This window comes from Helicoverpa armigera, chromosome 17, assembly GCF_030705265.1.
Source record: "Helicoverpa armigera isolate CAAS_96S chromosome 17, ASM3070526v1, whole genome shotgun sequence".
In the NCBI taxonomy this organism is placed as follows: domain Eukaryota; kingdom Metazoa; phylum Arthropoda; class Insecta; order Lepidoptera; family Noctuidae; genus Helicoverpa; species Helicoverpa armigera.
In genome coordinates, this window is record NC_087136.1 from 9,660,610 (window position 1) to 9,687,354 (window position 26,745).

A 26,745-nucleotide genomic window follows, 5' to 3' on the forward strand; every position below is an offset into this window, starting at 1 on the left:
AGTTAATTACCACTGCCGACTTTAGACCTCTTATTATGATTGGTTATAGAAATTACAAAATCATAAAATTAAAGGAAGTTTTTGAATATATATTTTGCAATACTTTTACTACAGCATCAGTAAAGATGCTAGGAAAATATAGAAAATGTACAAAAATCCACAATTTTATTTTTTGTTGTATAAAATCTAAAAACACTTGTAAAGGATAAAATTATTCAGTGGCGGCCTTCACAGAAACTTATTTCGGATATAAAATTACGAAAACAAAGAGATTTCCATAACGAAAGCCGAGTGTTGGATTTCTACACAATCCTTTTTCTGTTACTACGGAATTTTTAATAACTTCGCCAATCGCTATTGTTTTTAAAAAGATTTTTTTGCAATTTACCAACGGAAGAGTTTTTTTGCGAATCGAGGAAAAACGTGTTCTCTGATGAGAGCGTTTTGAAAAATAATATAAGGTAGCACAGGTTTTTGCGAAAAAATAATTTTAATACTTCGATACTTAGAGAATTTAACTAACTGGAGAGGCCATTGGCGTGCCTTCCCCTCTGCCTAAATTACGAGGGAACCGCTCACACTCTTCAATACCTACATGTGTGTGTCATGTTTCTGCTTTTGTTTGTAAATTATGTTGTGTGCGTGTGTCGATGTGATCAAAAATGCATAAGTAAGCTATCTCTATTTGTTGCGTTGCATTGAATGCCAGAATATTTCACAAAGACAAAGTCATTTATTATTTGTAAAAACGTAGGTATAATAATTTAGATTTTATAAACACGTGTTCCTATTTGTGCGCTATGTATTGTCTACAAAAAGTTATTTACACATTGACATAATACATCTTTTTTGCATCGTAGAGATAAGTTCTCTATTAGGGGAGAAATCGCAAAGTGCTTATGGCGGTATATATCCTATTGGTTAAATGCTCTAAAATATAATATGTACCGAAATTCAGTTTGTGAATGTTTTATTTTCATTGAAAATAAAAGGCAGCTGTGTTAACATGTCACATTTTATTTTTGTTATGATTGGATTTCAAACGCTAACTTTCATTTTGCATTATTGCTTTTATAAACAGATGGTGAATGATTCAATTAATTTATTTTTTAAAGTGCTGTGAAGTTTTGATTACTAAAAAATAATCACAAAAATTATGATGTTTAAGCTTTGAAATAACCAGGAATAAGCCTGAATATATTTTTTACATAACAAATACTTTTTTGCTTGCTAGGAAACGTGTGCGAACACATAAAAAGAATCACGCCTTTAAAATACATAATAGATACTCAATTGTGTATAATTCGCTATAATGTATCTAGACAAAACAGTGTACTCTAAAACACACCCCTTTATGTAAATTTTCGATCAATTGGAACAACTACACACAAACAAACATTCCCATTATTAGTTTAAGTCACAGGTGTGTTGAAGTAGCAAATATTACCTTCCGTGATATACTCACTGTTTGTATTAAATCAAATTGTTGCCAAAGTTTGGCCAATGTTATGAAACTAGTTGTGTACCAGGAACTCACTTTATCCGTTTCTATTTATTTATTACAAGTTCATGAAAAAGGATATAATAAATTAATTAATTACCTAAAATTACTAAGAATTTTAATAATCTACCTAAAACCTAAGTCCTAATTCTGACAAATATTATTCTGAACAGCATCAAAATCGGTTCAGCCAAACTTGATGTAATAACGCACAAACATATGTACATACATACCTACGGGTCAACCTCAGAACCTTCTCTTTTGAAGTTGGTTTAAAATATTGAGGTTTCTAAGGCCAAATACACTTTTGAAAAGGAACAATCATTCTATTTCTAAGTTACTTACTAAAACACTGCTTTATACAAGGAAATAAAGTATCATATATCTTCCCGGTTTTACTCTAAGCTATGTAACATGATAGCTCAATAAAATCTTGAGGCTGTCTGTGGTTTAACCTTCAAAATGTAAAGAAAATATTACGTTTCACTGTCACGATAAGAATATTTTTTATCAATGGGTTATTCTTATTATTGCCCTATACTCTATGGTAAACGTTACCATTGATGAACGTCATTTGTTTTTGACAGGAACTGTCAAATTGACGTAACTGTCAACAATGATTTGCGTTTAGCTTAGCGAATATCTCTATCGAAATAAACTATTAGCAGTGATAATCTCTGATAATTTATATCTATGTATACTAATATTATAAAGATGAAGAGGTGTTTGCTTGTAAAAAATCCAGCTTATTTAATAAGGAAGGCTATAGAAAACATTTTATCCGACTGCGCGGAGTCGTCATATCACGATACACGGGTGAAACCGCTGTTGAAACTAGTTCAGAAACAAAAGTTTTGTAGAAAACAATAACAGATGTTTTGCTCCAAAAATTATTAAAAATTCTTGTAGGTCTACTCCTAAGTAATAATTCGATATCATTCATCAGTGTGCAGGCAGAAATTGGCAAAAACAATAGCATTAGAATCTAGGACGACTGAATTTGTAATAAAAATGGCGACGTTGCCACGGCGATAAATCATTTGATATTCGGGAAGATTAAATTTCTGGACAACGTCTGTGAGACTGAGAAATGTCATGTAAAAGTAATGTATTTTTTAATGTGAGTTATTTTTGTATACTTTCATAAACTTTTTATTTTACTTATTTATAACAGTAAAGCTATAGTAAACTAAATATATCAGGGGAATCCGACACTGATATTTTTTGGGCGTTTTGTTGATAGTGGTATGAAAACCTTCACGTGCTAGTTGAACCCGTATTTGACCGGATTTTCTATACATTTATTATTAGGATAAAAATTTAAATGTGTGTATATGAACTCCTTAAAAAAGTAACAACAATGAAAAAGGAAGTACAGTGACATCAAGGAACAAAACAAATGTTATGTTTACGTTTAATTACACGAAGTGTATGTAATGTTAACCTTCGAATTTTACACATTTCTTCCGTAATTTTTTTTCTACATAACATAAGCTTTCGACATCATTGTTCAGAATTCTTGCTTAGTAAAGCTGTATTTACAATGTCTCGAAATCTACACACTAATTGACAAGAAAGAAATGAGCGGTACCTATTAAGTAGTATTATTTTTACAAGCTTTTATTTAACTTGCAATGTATGTATGTATGTATGTAACTATGTGTGTTAGGGTGGATTTTTTTTCATTTCTTATTCCCACAAAATATAATTGAAAATATAAAGGCATACAATTTAAAATGCATCGATATTTTAGTCAGAATAAATACTGAATTTATATTTTAAAATCTGTTAGTCAATAAATAAATTGTATTTCACAAAATTCATGCTCTGATTCCTTCGCATGTGTTGCAAAGGCTGTAGGTAGAAAATGATTTTATACATTGTTTTTATAAAAAACAGTTATGCGAACACTTACCTAAACTAGATTTTTCATGAATCGGGAACTAAACTTCAAGGACCCGTATAATAAGTCTTCCTTGATAAAAGAGCTACCCATTCTCAACCTATTATATTAAGAATATACAAACGTATATTCTTGACCTATTAAACAAACTCTTTAGCTGTATATTTATTAGTCACTAGCTGTTGCCCGCAACTTCGTCTGCGTGGGCAATATAGAATAGTCAAAATACTACTTATCCCGTAGGTGCATTCTTTCACGTGACAGTATAATTAGGATTAGCACTTAGCAGTCGCATAGATTCATTGATCAAGGTTGTGTTGTGGATGTGACCATTTATCTAAACAAAAGAAGTAAAGTTTGTGACGTTGTGAATATCTCTGGATCTAGTCAGCCAATTTGGAAAATTATTACGTACTAGCTGTTGCCCGCAACTTCGTCTGCGTGGGCAATATAGAATAGTCAAAATACTACTTATCCCGTAGGTGCATTCTTTCACGTGACAGTATAATTAGGATTAGCACTTAGCAGTCGCATAGATTCATTGATCAAGGTTGTGTTGTGGATGTGACCATTTATCTAAACAAAAGAAGTAAAGTTTGTGACGTTGTGAATATCTCTGGATCTAGTCAGCCAATTTGGAAAATTATTACGTATGGTGCGTAAGTAATTTTCACAGGAAACAGTTATAATCTATGTCTATATGCTTTGAGTCTAACAAAGCTGTCATTTGTACATTTTCTGCAGCTGCTGCGACTAATCAGAAGCCAGAAAGTCTGTTAGTTTCACCATGGATATCGTCTTGTGTAGTGAGACTGGATTGAAGATAGGTAGTCGCTCCAAGCAAAATATTGGTACTCAAACAGATTCGGTGACTGGAAGGCAACACCAACATAGTTGGGGAATAGCTGGATGGATGATAAAATGAGTCATCATCATCAGCAGGCGCATAGGGTAGGATAGTTTCACTACTGGGGAGAAACACTTGTATGACGGGGATTTTCTGTGCACTTACTCACTATGGTAAGGCTGACCCCACATTAGGCGTGCGCGATCCTCAGGCGTATGAGTAGCGCGGGCGTCGCGAGCACGCTGCATGAACGTCGCGTTTTGCTGCCCTGCGGCATGTGTGCAAGCAACGCGCTCGCGGCGAGCACGTGGCGCTCGAGTTGCGTTCTTACCCTTCGCCCGCTATCCCCGCCGCCCGCTAAACGCCTTAGCAGTTAAACGTCAAGAGAGCGCGTGCGTGCCGCAAGCGCGCTGTAGGTAAATGCCGCAGGGCGGCAAAACGCGACGCTCACGCAGCGCGCTCGCGCACGCGCGTCACCCGCGCGCTCACACGCCCGAGGATCGCGCACGCCTAATGTGGGGGAGGCCTAAGCCGGGACTCCACCGAAATGTTTGCATTAGTAAACGAATAGGCAAAATGTACGTATCTGTGAGAGTCCACTTCATGTGTTCGTACTTGAAACCTGCAGTTTTGCCAAGATTTTCAAAATGTACGCTTGCAATTTGTCATTTCTTGGTGGAGCCAGCAAATCGAAAGAAACATAAGTGTTGTATACTGTGCGTCACTACCGCACACCGGGAAAATTTCGCTCTTGCGGAGGACGTTTATATACCATATTTTGTGTCACACAGGACGACAGTAAGTATCCACCGAAACACTTTCAAAGATCTGATGAACGAACAAATCAGACCTGACTTGGTCAACTGGGGCCAATCAGACCTCTATGAAGCGATCATATGCTTTGGCTCCTACTGTTATTGTAGTTTCTGAAAATTTATTCACCTCATTCAACGATGAATGTAATTCTGATGGTAATATTAAGAACACTTGCTTAGCGCAGAAGCTGACGTTGGCAGGTCGACTCTTTTGACTTCTCGAATAGGATACCATTGGTTTTTGTGCAATGCACACCTGCAATGCATGCTGGATTAGGATAGGATACAGGTGGATAGGATTTGCAACAGAAAACAATTCTGTCTTTGTGATTGAATGACATCAAACGTAGTTTTATATAAAAGGTGTTTTTTTAGACTTGGCTCGGGTCTTACTGAGACTGTTCGTAATCGTGACCAGTGTATTTGCGATCAGAAGTTGAAAGCAAGCATGTCTTTGGTATGCGACGCGCAATTTGTACGTTTTCAGACGCATAAAGCATTTTACGTGTGTATGGTATTAAATCGAGAAAGCTCCCGTTTCTTATCTGCACTTTGTATCTGGGCTTGTTCTTAAAGCTACAGAATCCTACATTACCTACCTACCTCACGCTTAGCAGCGCTTGCGAGACAGATCCTCCTTTCTTCTAGGATTAAGTTTACATATTTTGCATCAGAAAAATAATTAAGGTCTACTTAATACTACTCACTCAAAGTAATTTGTTTTAAGGCCACCACATTAGTGGAAGATAAGCTAAACTATGTTTATGAAAAAATCCTGATATGAACTCCATCTGTAACTTTTAATGAAAATTAATTGTTATACTAAAGTCATCATTTTTGACATAATGTTCAAAAAATAATTTAGATGGCACCGTTTTAAATTTGGCCGAGAACTATTAATTTTCCTTTCATCAAGGTAATAATTATAATTGGATTTTGATGTGGCACGGCAAACTGACAAACACTATTGAAATGTCTAATGAAAAATTATACTACGTGTTAAAATATGGTGAATTACGGAAAATACACAACTCCATCTGTTGAAATAATAATCCTCTATAAAGAATGTATGGTAATTTATTGTCATTTACCACCTCGCTCCTTTGACAAATTTTATGTATTTTATTTAACACAGATTACCACAGATGGAGCTACTTTAACCTTGGCTAAACAAAATTTTCATTTTTTTTTTCTTCCGAAGATACTTATGAAGGTGTGATTTTCTGTGTAAAGGTTAATAATAGGCCGATTAACTAATATAAGTACAACATTCAAATGTACAGTTTTGACAAACAGATTGCGTGTCATAATATTTTACATCTTGAATTCACAAAATTAATCATATCTTTTGATAGAGTGAATCGATTTCGATGAAACAAAAACTAAGTAATACCCCAAGTTACGTAGAATTTTTGTATATAAGCATTGTCTGCTTTAAATTCGTAGATTTTACGTGAATCCCGAACGAACAAACAGACAAACAGACAAAAATGACAAAAATGATGGAAATGGGTTCTGTTAGTTATCCTTTAACATGCTGGCTATTTATTTTGTCAATTTCTTCAATGTACAAAAATTACTTTTCTACAGATTTATTATATGTATAGATGGTGCGTAAGTAATTTTCACAGGAAACAGTTATAATCTATGTCTATATGCTTTGAGTCTAACAAAGCTGTCATTTGTACATTTTCTGCAGCTGCTGCGACTAATCAGAAGCCAGAAAGTCTGTTAGTTTCACCATGGATATCGTCTTGTGTAGTGAGACTGGATTGAAGATAGGTAGTCGCTCCAAGCAAAATATTGGTACTCAAACAGATTCGGTGACTGGAAGGCAACACCAACATAGTTGGGGAATAGCTGGATGGATGATAAAATGAGTCATCATCATCAGCAGGCGCATAGGGTAGGATAGTTTCACTACTGGGGAGAAACACTTGTATGACGGGGATTTTCTGTGCACTTACTCACTATGGTAAGGCTGACCCCACATTAGGCGTGCGCGATCCTCAGGCGTATGAGTAGCGCGGGCGTCGCGAGCACGCTGCATGAACGTCGCGTTTTGCTGCCCTGCGGCATGTGTGAAGAGTGCAAGCAACGCGCTCGCGGCGAGCACGTGGCGCTCGAGTTGCGTTCTTACCCCTTCGCCCGCTATCCCCGCCGCCCGCTAAACGCCTTAGCAGTTAAACGTCAAGGAGAGCGGCGCGTGCGTGCCGCAAGCGCGCTGTAGGTAAATGCCGCAGGGCGGCAAAACGCGACGCTCACGCAGCGCGCTCGCGACGCACGCGCGTCACCCGCGCTACTCACACGCCCGAGGATCGCGCACGCCTAATGTGGGGGAGGCCTAAGCCGGGACTCCACCGAAATGTTTGCATTAGTAAACGAATAGGCAAAATGTACGTATCTGTGAGAGTCCACTTCATGTGTTCGTACTTGAAACCTGCAGTTTTGCCAAGATTTTCAAAATGTACGCTTGCAATTTGTCATTTCTTGGTGGAGCCAGCAAATCGAAAGAAACATAAGTGTTGTATACTGTGCGTCACTACCGCACACCGGGAAAATTTCGCTCTTGCGGAGGACGTTTATATACCATATTTTGTGTCACACAGGACGACAGTAAGTATCCACCGAAACACTTTCAAAGATCTGATGAACGAACAAATCAGACCTGACTTGGTCAACTGGGGCCAATCAGACCTCTATGAAGCGATCATATGCTTTGGCTCCTACTGTTATTGTAGTTTCTGAAAATTTATTCACCTCATTCAACGATGAATGTAATTCTGATGGTAATATTAAGAACACTTGCTTAGCGCAGAAGCTGACGTTGGCAGGTTGACTCTTTTGACTTCTCGAATAGGATACCATTGGTTTTTGTGCAATGCACACCTGCAATGCATGCTGGATTAGGATAGGATACAGGTGGATAGGATTTGCAACAGAAAACAATTCTGTCTTTGTGATTGAATGACATCAAACGTAGTTTTATATAAAAGGTGTTTTTTTAGACTTGGCTCGGGTCTTACTGAGACTGTTCGTAATCGTGACCAGTGTATTTGCGATCAGAAGTTGAAAGCAAGCATGTCTTTGGTATGCGACGCGCAATTTGTACGTTTTCAGACGCATAAAGCATTTTACGTGTGTATGGTATTAAATCGAGAAAGCTCCCGTTTCTTATCTGCACTTTGTATCTGGGCTTGTTCTTAAAGCTACAGAATCCTACATTACCTACCTACCTCACGCTTAGCAGCGCTTGCGAGAGACAGATCCTCCTTTCTTCTAGGATTAAGTTTACATATTTTGCATCAGAAAAAATAATTAAGGTCTACTTAATACTACTCACTCAAAGTAATTTGTTTTAAGGCCACCACATTAGTGGAAGATAAGCTAAACTATGTTTATGAAAAAATCCTGATATGAACTCCATCTGTAACTTTTAATGAAAATTAATTGTTATACTAAAGTCATCATTTTTGACATAATGTTCAAAAAATAATTTAGATGGCACCGTTTTAAATTTGGCCGAGAACTATTAATTTTCCTTTCATCAAGGTAATAATTATAATTGGATTTTGATGTGGCACGGCAAACTGACAAACACTATTGAAATGTCTAATGAAAAATTATACTACGTGTTAAAATATGGTGAATTACGGAAAATACACAACTCCATCTGTTGAAATAATAATCCTCTATAAAGAATGTATGGTAATTTATTGTCATTTACCACCTCGCTCCTTTGACAAATTTTATGTATTTTATTTAACACAGATTACCACAGATGGAGCTACTTTAACCTTGGCTAAACAAAATTTTCATTTTTTTTTTCTTCCGAAGATACTTATGAAGGTGTGATTTTCTGTGTAAAGGTTAATAATAGGCCGATTAACTAATATAAGTACAACATTCAAATGTACAGTTTTGACAAACAGATTGCGTGTCATAATATTTTACATCTTGAATTCACAAAATTAATCATATCTTTTGATAGAGTGAATCGATTTCGATGAAACAAAAACTAAGTAATACCCCAAGTTACGTAGAATTTTTGTATATAAGCATTGTCTGCTTTAAATTCGTAGATTTTACGTGAATCCCGAACGAACAAACAGACAAACAGACAAAAATGACAAAAATGATGGAAATGGGTTCTGTTAGTTATCCTTTAACATGCTGGCTATTTATTTTGTCAATTTCTTCAATGTACAAAAATTACTTTTCTACAGATTTATTATATGTATAGATTGTACATTCAGTTTCTTAATACTTTTAACTAGCTGTTTTCCCGCGGTTTCACCCACGTCCCATGGGTGAATAATTTATAGGCTGTTACTCGAGAAAAATGTAGCTTTTCAACAGTGAAAGAATTTTTCTTAATCGGTTCAGTAGTTTCGGAGCCTCTGGGTACAAACAAAAAATTATGCACTTTATTATATTAGTACAGATGGGGAAAAAAATATATATTAAAAAATATATATTGTAACTCTGCACATACCCTAATACATACAATTTTGCCAAAATTCTTTCCGCTTTACCGTCCTATCGTTAAAGATCATTGTTTTAAATTTTTGCCAAGTAATGGTGGATGCTTGGGTCTAAAATGTTAGGCTTAACACGAGCATGTGTCAAAAATGTTAAGAATGTAACCCTAATGTGTCGGGCCTCTATCTCACTTAGGAAAGGACGGACATTTTAATTTAAGTTTTTTTTTTCATTTTGATGGTTTTATCGTTGTGCTATATAAGTTAAGATATAGATTATAGAAGTTAAGATGTAATCCAAAAAGAGGAGGTTCTCAATTTGACCGTGTACGTGCTTTTGACGATTTGAAGATAGCAGATTGATTCATTAAATAAAATCGCAAATATACAAAAAAAAATAATAACAACCCAATACGCCGGATTTATTTATATCACTTGACGATATGATGTCAGACAGAGAAGTATGAGAAAAGGAAGACATTCTGCGCCAACCATAAATTAAATTACGATAAGAACATTCCATATTAACAAAATATCTGAATCAGGTAATGATAAAACCAAACTCCTTACTTCGTTACATCTACTGAAATTCCCAAAATATCAGGCAGAAACACAGCTGTCAATGAAAAACAACTTTATAACAACTTAGCAGTCATTAAAACTCCCAAATAAACGATTAGGGTGATTGGTCCTTTTAAATTAAATTAAACTGATTTTAACAGTCCGTAAGGGCTCCATGAAAACAAATTAGATGGCCCCTTTAAATAGGCCGCTAATTTGTTAGACCTTTATTGGTTTACTTACTAATTATCTGGATCTAAATTTACTCTGAGTTTATAAATCTAAGGTGGATTTTAGATGTAAGAATTTCACATAAAAGTAATGTTTACGTAGCCTTTTACAAACAGGGACCATTATCAGACCTCAACATTCCAATAAATGCATTGTGAAATAAAAACTTATCTACTTCTTCTGAATTTATGAATGACAGTAAGGGCCGCCGTACACGGACTGCTCGAGCAGTTAGCGGCTGAGTGAAATACACGGACCGCTCGAGCGGTCGGCGTCGACTGCTTGAGCTGTCGGTTGTTGACTGCTCGAGCTACGACCCAACTGCTCGAGCAGTTGATTTTCAAAAAACAGTCGGCAAATGAGAAAACAGACGCCGCGAGGCCGCAAAGGGCGGGGGGGAGAGGGAAGTCGGAGAGCTGTCGACTGCTCTAGCGCAGTCAACGGCTCGAGCAGTCGGTGTATGCCTCGCAACCGCTCGCGAGCGGTCGACGGCACGATGGAATTTCATCAAGCAGTTGACGGCTTGAAGCGGTCGCGACTGCTCGAGCAGTCGTGTGTACGGCAGCGAATGAATGACTATAGTTCACTGCGCGGTCGCGGCTTTAAGCATTCGGTCTCAACTGCTTGAAGCAGTCCGTGTACGGCGGCTCTAACAATTGCTATTTATTGCTACCACAATTGATAATTTAGCAATGGTAATTAATCAACATCAAATGCTTTCGTTATTTCAGGGGTCTCCCATACAAAAAGACGGCTTTTTTAGCCATTTTGTAGATCCACTTGCGCTTGGCCGCCCATTTTCGTTCACCTTCAAAACCCCAACCTCTATTTAGCTCCATTCCACGGACCCAATAAATAATCACTATGCATTTAATAAATGAATATTGATGGCACAAAAGCTACCCGCTGCATCAGACATCTTTGAAAGCCAAATGATTTATGACCATCCTAACTGAATGGTCAAGAATTGATACCTAAATAATTAGTGTCAGTAACAATCAGATGACCCTTTTCAAAATACAAGATTAATTATTATTATATAAAGGCTTATAACTTATAATGCTGTAACGATCCACTTAGCTAAGAGGTATTTTGAAAGGAGAAAATGTTGAGATCTGTTTACAGTCTATTTAGTTAGAGCTCTATGCAAGACGTGTGAAGTAAGGCTAAATATTAATTCTATTTATTTACGATATATGTTCATCCTCCGAGCCTTTTTCCCAAACTATGTTGGGGTCGGCTTCCAGTCTAACCGGATGTAGCTGATTTACGATATATGTTATAGTCAAATATGATAATGAAATAAAATATTTTATTTAACTCTCACATTAATTTTAAGAATACTCAAGGATACTCGTACTCATATTGTCTTTGCATGCGTAAACTCAGAGGCGCTCACGAGTGACCGAGTCGCGGAGATGGGCCACATATAATCATGGCCCACCTACTTTCCTGAGATAAAACATCTGTCTGTACCGAAAAATATAACACGAGTACTTAACCTCATCCTGTACTTCGTTTTTGTCCTTATTATCAAGAGCATAAATTCCACAACTTCACAGGATTTTCTCAGCAAAGTTTTTACACCTCACCATAAAAAAGCAACAATGTACCACCACACTTCCTTTCAAAGCATTTACTGCCTTTTGCAACAAAAAAAAATATCACCCAACCGATTTCACCTTCTCCTCTATTTTCTAAAAACTTATACAGGTATATTTTCCATCAAAAATTGGCCTTTAACCCTGCGTCTGCTACCACAAATTTGTATTCATCACGTGAGGGTCCGACCACGGAGCTTGGCTGGCAGATTGGGTCTATTATACCCCAACAATATCCAACGTTCTTCGGTAAAATTCAATGTTGGGAGGGTTAAAAAAGGGTTTTCTTGAAAGGTTTGATTCAGTTCGTGTTTGAGTTGAAATGTTGGTTTTATGGTCGTATGTTTCATGTGAGGTTTGTGATCTTAGTGGCTTTTGTTCTTAAAATAATCGTAATTTATGAGTACTTTTTGCTACTATTTATTTATAGGATTATCTGTTATAAGTAGTCCGTAGCTCGGTCCCAAACAATAGTACCTAATATATGCTAATATTATAAATCTGTTGAGATAGTTTTTGCACACGTTAATTCCAGGAAATTCACTTGAATTTTATTTCAGTATTCGATAGCACATTTATGGAGAAACACTACTTATAGGCTACTTTATACGAGTTTCGAAGTAATGTAATCCAAAACCACACACACTCATTCCTTTCCAATAAAAATAGAAGCATAAAATAACTAGGTACATAATACGTGGTCCTACACACATTGCCAGACAAACAATAGTCCGATAAAGCACTTACAATCGGAACATAAACCGAGGGTAGTCGTAATAAAACATTGTTTAGTGTCCGCCGCAGCTATAAAGTGCACACACATTACATATCGATTACATTGCGTACGTTTCACCTGAGTAGTTTGTAAGTAGATCATATTTATTCATTCATATACCTACATGTATGAATGTATGTAATGCAATAATATTCAAGAATGCTGTTTTGGTAGTTGGTGTGAAAATAACTTCATTCAATGGCTCATCCCATATTACTGCTTTCAAAACATCGGATGTATAGACCTTTATTTATTCTTCATACAAAACCTCCTACTTCACAGAATAATGAAGTGTAATGTAGCTACTTTTAATCCAGTTGAAGAAACTAGTATGTCTAGGACACGAGTAATAATGCGGAGAAAAGCCAGTTAGTCACAATGTTCTATTATCTCCATAGTTTTTTATTTAGTAAAACTGCCTAGACACCATAATATTTTCTCTAACCGTCTTAAATACTAACGAAAAGGACTCAAAGTTGAGTACCCGCAAACCGCTTGATCAGTTTCCAATATATTTTCAAAACCAATGGTCATTGGATCCGCTATAAACAGGCTACACGAATAAATAAATTGATACAATTCAGAATGTATCGAATGCTTAGAGCATTTAAGTAGCTGGACCCGCCATTAGCACCGAGCTCTATGCGGAGAAGTCGGTAAAAGACAATTTTCTCGTGGGGGCCGAAGCAACGCAACAATGCAAGCTCACTCATGCTGCTTAACCACATTGATACGTTCATTACAAAATTAACTACCTAATACAAGCATCATCAACTCGACATTCACATGTGAAAACGAGTGTCTTTGAGCTTTAGTAGAGAAGAAGGCACAGCAATGATGTCTCATCATCAAGTCCAAATGTTTTTGAAGGCTCATATGAAACGTCACACTAGTTTCACGTTACACATCATGTCTTTTTATCATCCCACTTCGTCTTCTTCTACACAGAGAAATATTGAGCGTTAATCACCACGCTTGCTCGATGCGGGTTGTTTGGTCATCGTCTCCTGTGGGTCAAATTCTCTAAGTTCAAATGTTACCAGTTTCAATCTGGCTCAAATTCTGGCGACTGTCCAGCTCTCGTCCCGAAATGGTACCAAACTGTAAACTCAAACAACTTTGTCATGATCCTGGATAGTTCCGTTTTCAGTTCGGTGTTGTGTAGTCCTTACTAATATTATAAATGTCAGAATAACTCAGTCTGCCAGTCTGTATGTCGCGTTTACAAACGACTACTGAACCGATTTTAATGAAATTCGACACTAGCTAAAGCCTGAGAAAGGTTAACCTCAAGCTCATTTTTATCCGCATCAGTAAGCTTTAAATGTTATTTTACCTATTGTGAAGCCTGTACATCACTAGCTACTTTATAGCATATACAGGTGCGTGAAGTAGTCCCGACTGAACGCATGTGAAACTGCTAGGGGCAGCTACATAATTTGTTTGTGAAAGATATTAAATTCAAAACAAACTCTAAGGCAGCATTTCTTCTTCACCCAACCAGGCATTGATCCAAGATGTTTTTCAATAAATTGTTAAGCTAGCACAATTTACGAGCCGTATTACAGTAAACAGACTTACAAGTGCCAAGAATGCCTTCAAACCACATTTGGCATCACATTGTGGGTTAAATTGATAAAATGTAGACATTAAAATATAGTGACGTGATGGCAAAGCAGTTTATCTTATACGCTGACCCACATTTCTGGTGCATTGTGATATATTTCTTTTCTAAGAAAATTAAAGGAAAATATAATGTATAGGAAGTCAATTTACAAAAAAGTAGGTACTTATATTATTTTTAGTACTTAACGCACTGTGGTATCAATAACTTATCGTAAGACGAAAAATTAAAAACCAAGCCCTTTGAAAACGACTCGAAAATTGTTTACTGTATAATTTTGAAATGCTTAGGTAAATGAAAAACTACGTCATTATTACAAGGTAATTAGTTCCAATGTTTTAACCATTTACCAACCTCTCAAGTGTGAGGGCGCGGGTTCGATCCCAGGTCAGGCAAGTACCAATGCAACTTTTCTAAGTTTGTATGTACTTTCTAAGTATATCTTAGACATCATTGGCTGTGTTTCGGATGGCACGTTAAACTGTAGGTCCCGGCTGTCATTGAACATCCTTGGCAGTCGTTACGGGTAGTCAGAAGCCAGTAAGTCTGACACCAGTCTAACCAAGGGGTATCGGGTCGCCCGGGTAACTGGGTTGAGGAGGTCAGATAGGCAGTCGCTTCTTGTAAAGCACTGGTACTCAGCTGAATCCGGTTAGACTGGAAGCCGACCCCAACATGATTGGGAAAAAGGCTCGGAAGATGTTTTACATGGAGTGATTGCCTTTTTGACCCCGGCAGCCCAATACTCTTAATGATACTAATTGTTAAAGTTACCAACGAACGTAACAACTGCCAAAGACGTATATCGTATTTTTCTTTCACTAAAATAACATTAGTTTTACTTACTGCATTATCACTACACAATATAGTTACATAATCAAACCCCAGTCTTAGTTACTCAGTGACATAATATTGTCTTAAATCAGCAATTCACTGGTGCCATTTAGCCAAGCCGTATGGCAGAGTTTTGTATGCAAATCGCGGGAACAAATACATTGACAATGTACTTACATGATATAACACTGTGCTTGCCTGCAGCGAATTTGGGTCAGCAAAAAATATATATTGATTAATTTTTACTTTTTATAATGTCATTAAAGTAATGCGTGTCTTTTGCCAATTCTATGTTTGATTATGTATGTATTCTATGTATAATAATACAAGAGTAAAGTTAACAAACTATACATTTTGGTAGTCTACTACACTAATATTATTGATTTACTCAACAACACTCTAATAAGTTTGTAACAAAATTAAGCGTAGTACACAATTTTGGATAGCCTGTAAATCCTGAAAGTTTCAGGAGCGAAAGTTTCTAAATAACAATGTGTTTATTTATTCGTCCATTACGAAGTATTTGAAGTGTATCAAGTTTGGAATTTTTCTCCTGAGCATTATCATTATTATATTGAAAATATGTTTAGGTAACGTCACGTAGTGAATTGTGATACGTCATTCAATTCATAATATCAGTGCATTTTACAATGTGTTTGTGTCAAATTCTGGTTTAACTTTTAGTTACTACTACTAACTATGAAAATAGAAAGAAAAAGAAACCCAAAAAAATTGCAAACTTGGAATTTATTTGAAGTTACTGGTTCATTTTGCGATTTTTTAAAATTGAAAATTCACATTTATTTTACGAAGAACTGAGACAGCAATTAAAAAAACTACTATCTATTCAAAATTACTCAAATTGTGGCACTAACATCCAATGAATAACATAAAAGTGTAATCAAAAAGAAACAAATTATTAAAAAATACAATTGACACTAATTGAAATTTCATTACACGTACTAGCATGTGAAATGGGTCCTTCGACATTGCCAGAGTTCCTAATTGAGGCAGTTCAAAGTTGTTCACAATGTGAGAGGACTCGTGTCTAAGTTTACACTGCACTTGTCTGACTTTCGGTCTTATAATGTGAAATCCTATTACAGAGTGTCATATTAGTTGCAAGTTAGTGTATGAGTTGCAATTAATTTGACGAGTTTGTATTGAATTGTGAATTTGTAAGTTAATTGACAGTGTGAAGTTCTTAGAACGTTTTTTGAATAAAGTTTTTGAACTATCAGAAACACAAAAAAGTTAGGCAAAAATGTAAGCGAAGTTTATTATTTTTTTATTCATTTTAATGATAAAAATCATATTTAGATATACGAGAAGTGAGGGCTGCGGGATAATTCGAAAGGCTTTTCGCGGCCCTTTTACCCAAAAGGGCTTAAGAAGGAACATAATGGGTTTTAGTCAGTAAGAATCTGACACTCCCTCACTGTAACCACAGCGGGAGGGGTCATTTGATGATTTTCCATAAAAAGTGAATTACGAAAATAAATAAAAATATTATTATAAAAATCTATAACATAGCATCAGTATGTTCCATCTCAAGGTACAGCCGAACATTCTTTTATTTCGTCGGTAAACTTGTTAAATATTCCAATTTGAAATTCGTGCCGTTCGAGATGGTTTCTCGAAGTCTAATACGAAATTTGGATGCGATCCAGAAGTCTTGAGACAAAGTTTTGGCACGACTACTCCTAGCATTTTGTAATAAATATAAGATCTGAAGTCTATGTCTAAATCTTTGTATTTTCATCTGTATTGGTTGCATTGGTTTTTGGTGAATTCTGATAAATATGTAAAAAATGATATCTAAACTTTAAAACCTTTTTTTAGTAATGTATTGATTAACTTAAAAGTTTTAGCTATAAGGTGGTTAACACAACAGTGGAAAGAAAAAGACTGAGAACTGAGGAGTCATTAGTTTTTAGACTTAATTAAGAACCTACATTAATAATAGTGTAGTTCTAACATTAATATTTTTCGAATAGTCATCCGTACGAGTAACATTGAAAGCTAAAAATATTTCAAAAGATTTTTTTTAATGTAAGGTAAACATAATGTAATGGCAATTATGAAAAAAAAAATAACTAATGGTTTGTTACTATGGTTTTGTCTTTCTCTCAGCAATACACCTTGCCTACCCTTATTGGAAACAAACTGAGACTGAGTTCTAACTAACAAGTAGTGAACTAACTGGGTCACGATCGGTTAGCGCAGATGCAGAGTTAACTAGTGCATACCACTGAACTTGCGGATTAATTGATCACTTTTAGTTTTAACCTAAGCGATAGTGTATTGAAAATTATTGAAGAATTGATTTGTAAGACTTTGAAAATAACACGTTTAAAAAAAATTATCTACTTCAATAATGAGCCTAATACCTTCTCCTAAGTATGACAAATATCTCTTTTTTTAAAGTCGGTTAAAAAAGGGATCACCTGAGAAGTGTTGAATTACCTTTATTTCTTTGATAAAATCATCATCAAACTTATGTTATAAACGTGAAAACGATGAATGCATGTTACTATTTCATGCAAAAAATAACTTAACACACTTTCATTAAAACTCTTTTAAATGGTAACAGCTTATAGTATATTTATTCGTTTATTTATACTAATATTACTATATAGTTTAACACACAAACAGTTATCATCCAAGGCTTTACTATAGATAAGTTTAACAGGTAGCATAGCCTAAATCTCTACTTCTAGGGACCACAAAAGAAAGCACTTTTTGAAAAAAGAGGAACACAAAAACAAAACACGGTCAAATTCCTCCATGACCCAATTCTTTTGTGCACTAAAAACATTAATTAGAAAAAGAATAAAGGAAGCGTTACTATTAAGAAACTTCATCTTACAAAGTTCTGCTTTGCTATTGTTTATGAATATATGGAATTGGATTTAAGCCAAAGTTTTGTAGAATATAACCTATTAGTAGAACTTACAATGAACTTAGAAGAATGTTATTGCATCATTAAATCATTCATTTGTAGTTTTTATCTTCCTAGAAACTGACCATTGCGTCTGCTATAGCTTGATTAGAAATCTTACAATTTTTTTTTCATTTTCTAAATGGGATAACATTTCCTTAAGGTAAAGTAAATGTGTATAATACACAGCTATAAATATTAAATAAAATATACACGTTATTTTTAGATACGAAAAATTCATTAATATTAATATTTCCGGCTGACCTTTACACATAATGATATTAGAATGCTTTTTGAATAATGATATCTTTTCTAATTTATTTAATGAAATAAGCTCCGATCTTGAAAAAAAAGATACATACATACTTTGGCATTCAAAGTTTTTGGTGGGTTAGTTCTCTTTAGATATAGGTCATGTATAGATGATGATGTGATAATAATAACCAGACAGTCACACGTAGATGGCGTGTTGACCACGCAAGTTCAACTGTTGGCCATCCAGTCAGTTAACGCGGCTGTAATTATGCACCAACTGGTGACAACGCATCTTCCACTTGTGGACCATCTGACGAAAACAAGTGAACGTCGAGTGGCGAGGCGAGACCGAATAATGAGCTATGACCATTTTTTTGTCAATGGTGACATTTATATGTTAGGTACTTGTCTATAAATATTGGAATACTCTGCCGTATACATTGTGCTGACAATACACAACTGGCAACTAAGCAAGCCCATGTGTACCCAGCCTAAGTCTTGGCCAACTTTCCTTCCTAAGATGAAGTTATAAACTGCGGCTTTTGATAACTGGCAATACGGCTGCCGTCCTCTTTATTACAATAACTCAGAAACGAGTTATGAATACAGACTTATCTTACGGCATAAAGATAGGACCAGAACTTTATGGGGTTTAGTTGCCAAAATTCTGACCTTGAAAAAATTCTGTTGGACGCAAACTAAAGTTAATTGGTTTCGGAGTCCAAAAATACTATTTTGCTTTTCTTTTCAGGGAAATGCATACATTTGTCAAAAGGCTAGAGTTTTGCCAAGTAGGTTGGGGTCAGCTGCTTTTGCTCTGGATATCATTTATTGACTTAAAGTGATAGCGGTGACCTCGAAGTAGTGAAAATTCTAATTCTATGGTTATACCAGCCTTCTAAGGTTGGTGCTGCTGCCAATACTTTGAAATTCTTGTCATAATTCGAGAACATTACTGAAGCACTCAATATTTTCTATAATCGTCTCTATTAGATGAAAGTTGGGTCTCAAACAACAAAGGCCGATCTTGCATGTCCAATTAATTATTGGGCCGATTTAATTCGATAAAATCCTTTCCTCGATCTTGACTAAATAAATTACTGATATTTTTTAGAAGTAAAGAAAAAATATCTTATATTTTTAATGCTCAATCAATCATAGTTTGACCACCGTGTCCAGTGATATGCGAAGATTAGACTCTTTTTAGTTTTCCGCATTCCGTGGAAAGTACATCGCAAACGGATAAAAAGGGACCTGGCTCGATAAATGCGAATATATTTAACTCTAATAAACTATATTATCAAATCGTGCCTCAGAATGCGCATGTATCCGCGGGCAAAGGTTAGTTATTTTATAAGAGCTTTTTTTCACATTTCCCATTTCGCAACAGACTTCTAGAATGGGTGACATCATCCTAATATAAAGACCTTGCTTGGCTCAGTACATGAAACGAATAATCGTTTATTTCGTCGATCGATAGACTAAGAGCCATTCCCAATATTCCATCCATCTAGATATGCTTACATAGAAAATAAAAAGAACATAGAATTTTGACACTAGACCCATGCAAGTAAATCAGCGGCAGCGGCCAAGGCCTGCCGGGGCTGCGGGATTGTTCGAAAGAGTTACCGCGGCCCTGGTACATAAAAGGCCTACGACGGAACACGACGGTTTTTAGTCAGTAAGAGTCTGACACTCCCTCACCGCTAACCCACAGCGGGAGGGGTCATTTGATGATTTTCGACGTATTTAAAAAAAAACATACCTACAAGTAATGATTTTTTTCTATCTTTTAGTAAGCGAAACAATAGACAGAGTATTGGGTTCAGCCGTTCAGCTGTAAGTATACAGTTCGAATACGAATGACCTTATAAAGGAATAATATTGCTTTGAGTAATATATTGTTATATTACTCCATAAAAATATGGCTTACTAAGCTCTGTGTTCAAGATATGCCTATTGGTAGGATGTCTTAAAGGACTTTTGGAAATTACTCCAAATAAAAAAAAAACTAAAAAGGACTGAACGCAGCCACTACATATTATTGTTTACAAATGAAAAGGAGGTTGCTACACATTTAAGCTAGCTTTTAGTGTTAGACGAACTGTGCTCGCGTCCCGTGAGAACTACTTTCTGCACCCGGATAAAGGGTAAGGCCTTTCTCAGACAATGAGCTATCTTACACTGAAGTTTTCAAATTGAACCAGTAGGTCTTATAATAAATACTTTTTGCTTTGTCATATGTAATAGATAGACCAAATATGTTTTATGCCAGTATGCTAACATTCTCTAGAGTAACAAACCACAGACAAAACCAAGCATAGCCATAAATCTCTGTCGAAATCACTATTAAAATCGACTTTCGCCAGATGAAAATATTCGCAAAATGCTCGTAAGACCTGCCCGATAAATCCTTGGTATCCCCGGCTTTTCCTTTCACAGAATCTTGTTAGAATATGTTTTCTTTTTAGATTATTTAACTAGCTGGAAGCGCTATAAATGAAACTAGGCTACCGAATAACGTAAAGGTAAAATACGGCAACAAAAAGTGAAAGCACATTCATGATTTTTAACCGACTTTCAAAAAAGGATTAGATCCTCAATTCGGATGTATTTTTTGATCACATAATGAAAAATGCATGAAATGAAAAAAAAAAACAAACATAACTTGACGCACACTCGTACATATGAGAATGACCGGCGATCACGTTACATAAAGGAAAAGGTACGGCAACGGCGCCTACAGTTTTTTAAATGGTCTAAGATTATCTTACATTTTGTAAGCGTGGAATATTCTAGACTGAAAATTTAAGGAAAATGGGGAAGTGCTTAATTACTGTCCGAAAAATGTTGGTTTAAATTTTGGCTGTTTCTTGTACACAATTACGTCACTATACTTTTAAGGTAATAAATACATACTACGTATGTAGAAACCGGCTGTCATGGTAAGGGCATGAAGTGTAGACGATAAGAATCATAATAGTGCAGAAATGCTCGACCTAGCCTCTTTCTAAACCATGTTGGTCTCCCAGAGAACGGTCAGATAGGAAGTCGCTCCACGTACAACACTGGGATTCAGCTACATTTTGACTGGAAGACCGACCCCAACATATTTGGGAAAAGGCTAGGCAGATGATGATACGATAGTTCACAGCGGCTTTACAGGAAAACCTTACATTCTGATTTAGTATGCCACACATTGCAGTCTCATAAATCTTTAGTTGCTTCAGCAGTGTGTGAAGGATATATTACACTTTGCCTACGAATTCGTCTGTGTGTAACAGTTTCTTTGGGAAAATGGTAAAAATACATATAGTAAAAACTTTTCGTCTCCAGGGAATCACCAATTCTGTAGTAAATTTTACTCGAATTGGTTCTGCCGTTTTTGCATAAGTAATGTCATAGCACACAATCTCGATTACGCATATATGTAAAATAGGATATCTTTTCTACTTTTTTGTTTATGATAAACCTGATGATTTGCATGTAACATACTGACTTGTCTTTACTTTTATGAGATTTTTTTAAACTCAAACTCAAAATCATTTTTCAAATTATGCTGATAAATCAGCACTATTCGAACGTCAAATTATTCTTCACTATGCCAACAGTACTTTTAACGAATTCTCTTTATTAGTTTTAACCTTAAATAATTCATATTCCATTCATCTTCATTGCTTGTTTTCAATCAAAAATAATTACTTTCCATTTAAAAGGAAATAAGCAAATAAAATATTGGTAGCTGCAATATATCTGAACACTTTACCACTGTGTGTGATTCGGGTCAGACTCATATTAATTAAAATCCATTTATACCAAATGACTCCTCCCGTTGTGGGTTAGCAGGGTGAGGAATCTTCGTATCAGGCTCTTACTGACTAAAACCCACCATGTTCCTTCTTAGACCTGTTAAGTACCAGGGCCGCGGTAACTCTTTCGAACAATCCCTTGGCCCCGGCAGGTATTGACCCTAGGTGTCATGAGCGCGTCTGCTGTGCATGAAGTCTATAGTTCGATTCCTGGGTTGGGTCGAAATCGCTTTATGGTTTAAGAAACTTAAATTCCTTTTTGGGACAGTGGGCAGTCAAAAGGCTTTGCCTACCTAACTTCAGCTTAGAACCATTACGTATGGTAAGTTGGTATCTAATATCTATATTCGTTCCTTTTATGAAAAGGTTTATTTAAAAGGTTTATTGTGAATAGTGATATAAATAAGGGAAATAATACAGTGACACAGTTGAAACGAAAATCAGTTCTTAAATAGAACTATTGTGTTCAGCTAACTTTAAGTTAAAATAAACGTAAATACTATTGTCTTACCAGCATCTAGACAATAGAATTACATTGAAAAGATTATTGACTTAATAAATACTCTTATTTTGTTTCACGTGAAATAAATAATGATACCTACGTCTTGTTCAATTTTGTTTTATTTAATAAATAAAAGAAATAGTATTATATTATTTATTCAGCGCAGAATGAGAAAAAGTCTCATCTTATACAATTTATTACCGACTTGTTCAATACCGAGAAGTTTTAATGAACTCGTACATGGCGTGTACCAAAATTAACTCTTTCAATACTGATAATAATACCATATTTTTACTCAGTCACATCTTTTTACTTGATATACATATCTATCAAACCTTCTGCCAAGCTTTATCTCAACTTTTTGGGGACGGCTTCCAGTCTGACATCTTCAACCAAGTTACCTGGGCAACCCATTATCCCTTGGTAAGACTGGTTATTAAACTTTTTGGCTTCTGACTACCCGTAACGATAGCCAAAGATGTTCAAATGACTAGCGGGATCTACTGTTTCACCTACAAACCTGGAAGTTGCCGAGGTAACTTGAAAATATCAATATAATACATTCGACAACAAACTAAAATCATTAAAAAAACCCACCTTCATAAGTAAACGCCTTGACGTTAAGAGTCAACATTACTTAAAACTTATTATTTCTCACAACACAAACACTTTGACGTGGAAATGTTATGACGTGGAAGTCCATTCAATTATCCCTAATGGCTCCCTTGGATTGGAAGCCCCTTGGATCACGGGGCTGGTGGATAAATAGCCAACTTGATCAATATAGCACGTTAGTGACTGCTTGTCATGTTTCAAGTTTGTAGGGGACAGTAGTTAAACAAGTATTTAATTGGTAAACGTAAGGTGTATGTGTGTTTGGGGTTTTAGAAGCGAAAAGTTACATGATTCTGTTTAATGATACTTACAGTACAAAAATACTTAATATACTTTAAATCAAATAAACCGTGCAGATTCAAAGACAAAAGTGACAGTCATTTATTTTTTTTTAAGTTATAACTGGTACCATAAATAGACGACACGACATTTTTGACAACATTGCAACAAATATAGCGACTAAAAAAAGTCTCCAGAATTAAAGCACATTATTTAGTTTTCCAGTTTTAATCCAATTAGCTTAATTTCAATTAACGTTTTAACTTCGAATTTTTTAGGTGCATTTATGAAGTCGATTTTTTTAATGCAAAAAACGCTGTTATCTCAGCAACTAATTCCATACAGATATTCCCATTGCATTCCATAAGCCATTACACTTAGCTAGCAGAATTCCCATGCAATTAGAGAAAATGGCTGAAAGCCAGCTCGCACGGAGAACTTGAGACCTGCTTATCATTAGTACTAATAAGAGGCGTAAGATTAAATGAGTCTATGGTGGAAAAGTTGTTGTTATTTTATGATAAAAATAACTTAGTAATACGGTTATGTTTTACCTGATGTAATTATTATAAAATGTTCTTTTCTCTGCATCTGTCTCTGTTCGCGGTAAGTTCGAAGATTACTAAGCGGAGTTTCAAGCGGTTTTCATGAATAGCTTCAGTGTTTTGTGAAGAAGAATCTAGTTGATAATCCTGATTTAACTGGTGCAAATTATCATGTGTGTAATCCTTAAAAATGACAAAAAATAATGTTATGTCTAAAAACTTTCAACTCCACAAAAAATCTGCCTAGCTTCTTCCAAGATATGCTGATAGTTGTGGTGTGGCCTCTAGATCTTCAACCGAGCATGGAAAGTTGCAAATCTATCTATCTATCAAAACTATCTCCACATAAACTAACACGCTATAATGTATTCAGAACATATCTGCTTCTAACTGATACACCCAGTTCTTAGTACTTTGATTGAAGTTAGAGCTTACCCCTGATAGATTCAAATTAGATTTACTGTGTACCTGTTCTGGTGTAGTTTGTGTCAGTATGTTGTGTTGTCTCTTGAAGTAATAACAGTGAGAATTTAATTAATATGAAATACAAGGAGAACGCGGTGTGAAATAAGGGATTAATATAAAATCCAAATCATTTACTTAAACCAGACTGAAAATAAGCACTTATTGAACGTCAAAAAAGTATACAAGACAGCCCCCAAAACGCTCGTCCTCCACAACTTCCTATATGTTATTCCTGTGAAGAAAACTCCCTAGAAACTATCATGTCATCACAATAAATAGAAATGAAATAAGTATGCATCCTGAAAGACATGAAAAAAGTTTTTTATACCGAAAATAGCAACACATTTCTATCTGTCAAACAGACATACAAATATGTAGCAGTAGTATGTAGATGTATATGAACTCATATTTTCACACGGTACCATGGCCAATAGTCATCATCATCCTCCGAGCCTTTTTCCCAACCATGTTGGGGTCGGCTTCCAGTCTAACCGGATTCAGCTGAGTACCAGTGCTTTACAAGAAGCGACTGCCTATCTGACCTCCTCAACCCAATTACCCGGGCAACCCAACACCCCTTGGTTAGACTGGTATCAGACTTACTGGCTTCTGACTACGCGTAACGACTGCCAAGGATGTTCAATGACAGCCGGGACCTACAGTTTAACGTGCCATCCGAAACACAAGTCATTGGTATCTAAGATATACTTAGAAAGTACATACAAACGTAGAAAGTTGCATTGGTACTTGCCTGACCTGGAATCGAACCTGCGCCCACATACTCGAGAGGTTGGTTCTTTACCCACTAGGCCACCACGACTTTTTTTACCAATGCGTTGGCCAATAGTATCAACACATTATATTCATCGTAACAGAATCCGGAACATCTAGAAAACTATTCACGGACACTTCATCTTTACAATTCCTAGCATTCTTTCCCAGTAATATTACGAACACAGGTCTGAATAGCTTCAACATACCTACATAGATTAACTTGGAAACGCTAGCACAATGGATTCTTAGTGAAAGATTTTTCTCATTGAAGGTTTTTTTAGATCAGTAAGACTTGAGAATATGATTTGAGTGTACTTTTATGATTTTTATTATTTAAAGAGTTATATTGATGTTAAAATTCGTCTTCTTATCTGCAGGTTTTAATCACTTGACAAGCCCTTGTATCAGAGTTTTCTCAAATCCGCTTGATGGCCTCTGACGTGGAATAATACCAAAGACTGCTACTGAGTATTATTCGGGGATTCTGGCTGTACAACTGACTATAAATTCAGTTATCGATAATCTGAATTATTCTTGTCTATTAAAATTTCCGATAATTATAATTTGCTGTAAATACTTCCAGGATTGTATAATTAATTTCAGGAACTGAAAATCAACCACAAAACTTTCAACCAATTACACTTACATATGCCTGGTTTAATCGCATTAACATAACTAAGTATTTTTAACCGACTTCAAAAAAGGAGAATCTCAGTTTAACCTGTATGTAGGTATGTTTGTGCGCGACTATTTCACGTTTGGCTGAAACGGTTTTGATATGGTGTTCAGACTTAGCCAAAGATTTTTGGTATATTTATTGCCAGTTTAATTTCTTCGTAGTGAAATTTTTCTTTGTTGCAAGGTAACAAAACAAAATCCAAATAACTTGCATTTATCAAAATGTCATACTAAACTCATATTCGTACGAATTTTAATTAAAATACTGCATAGCTTTGTAATCAAAGCTGTATTTGCCGCAAAACACTTCATTGAGTCGAAACGACGTACAAAATGGAACGTTTTTGTCTACTACAGTTTTATTGTTATGTGCTCACCGATTGCGCTGTCTGACTATTTGTACCTACTGGTTATTTTGGTTTCATGTAATACTGGCTGTTTTTCTGATGCGTAATTCTGGCTGTGTGTTCGGATGGCACGTTAAACTGTAGGTCCCGGCTGTCATAGAACATCCTTAGCAGTCGTTACGGGTAGTCAGAAGCCAGTAAGTCTGATGCCAGTCTAACCAAGGGGTATTGGTTGCCCGGGTAACTGGGTTGAGGAGGTCAGATAGGCAGTCGCTCCTTGTAAAACAATGGTACTCTGCGCAATCCGGTTAGACTGGAAGAAGACCCCAACATAGTTGGGAAAAGGCTCGGAAGATGATGAT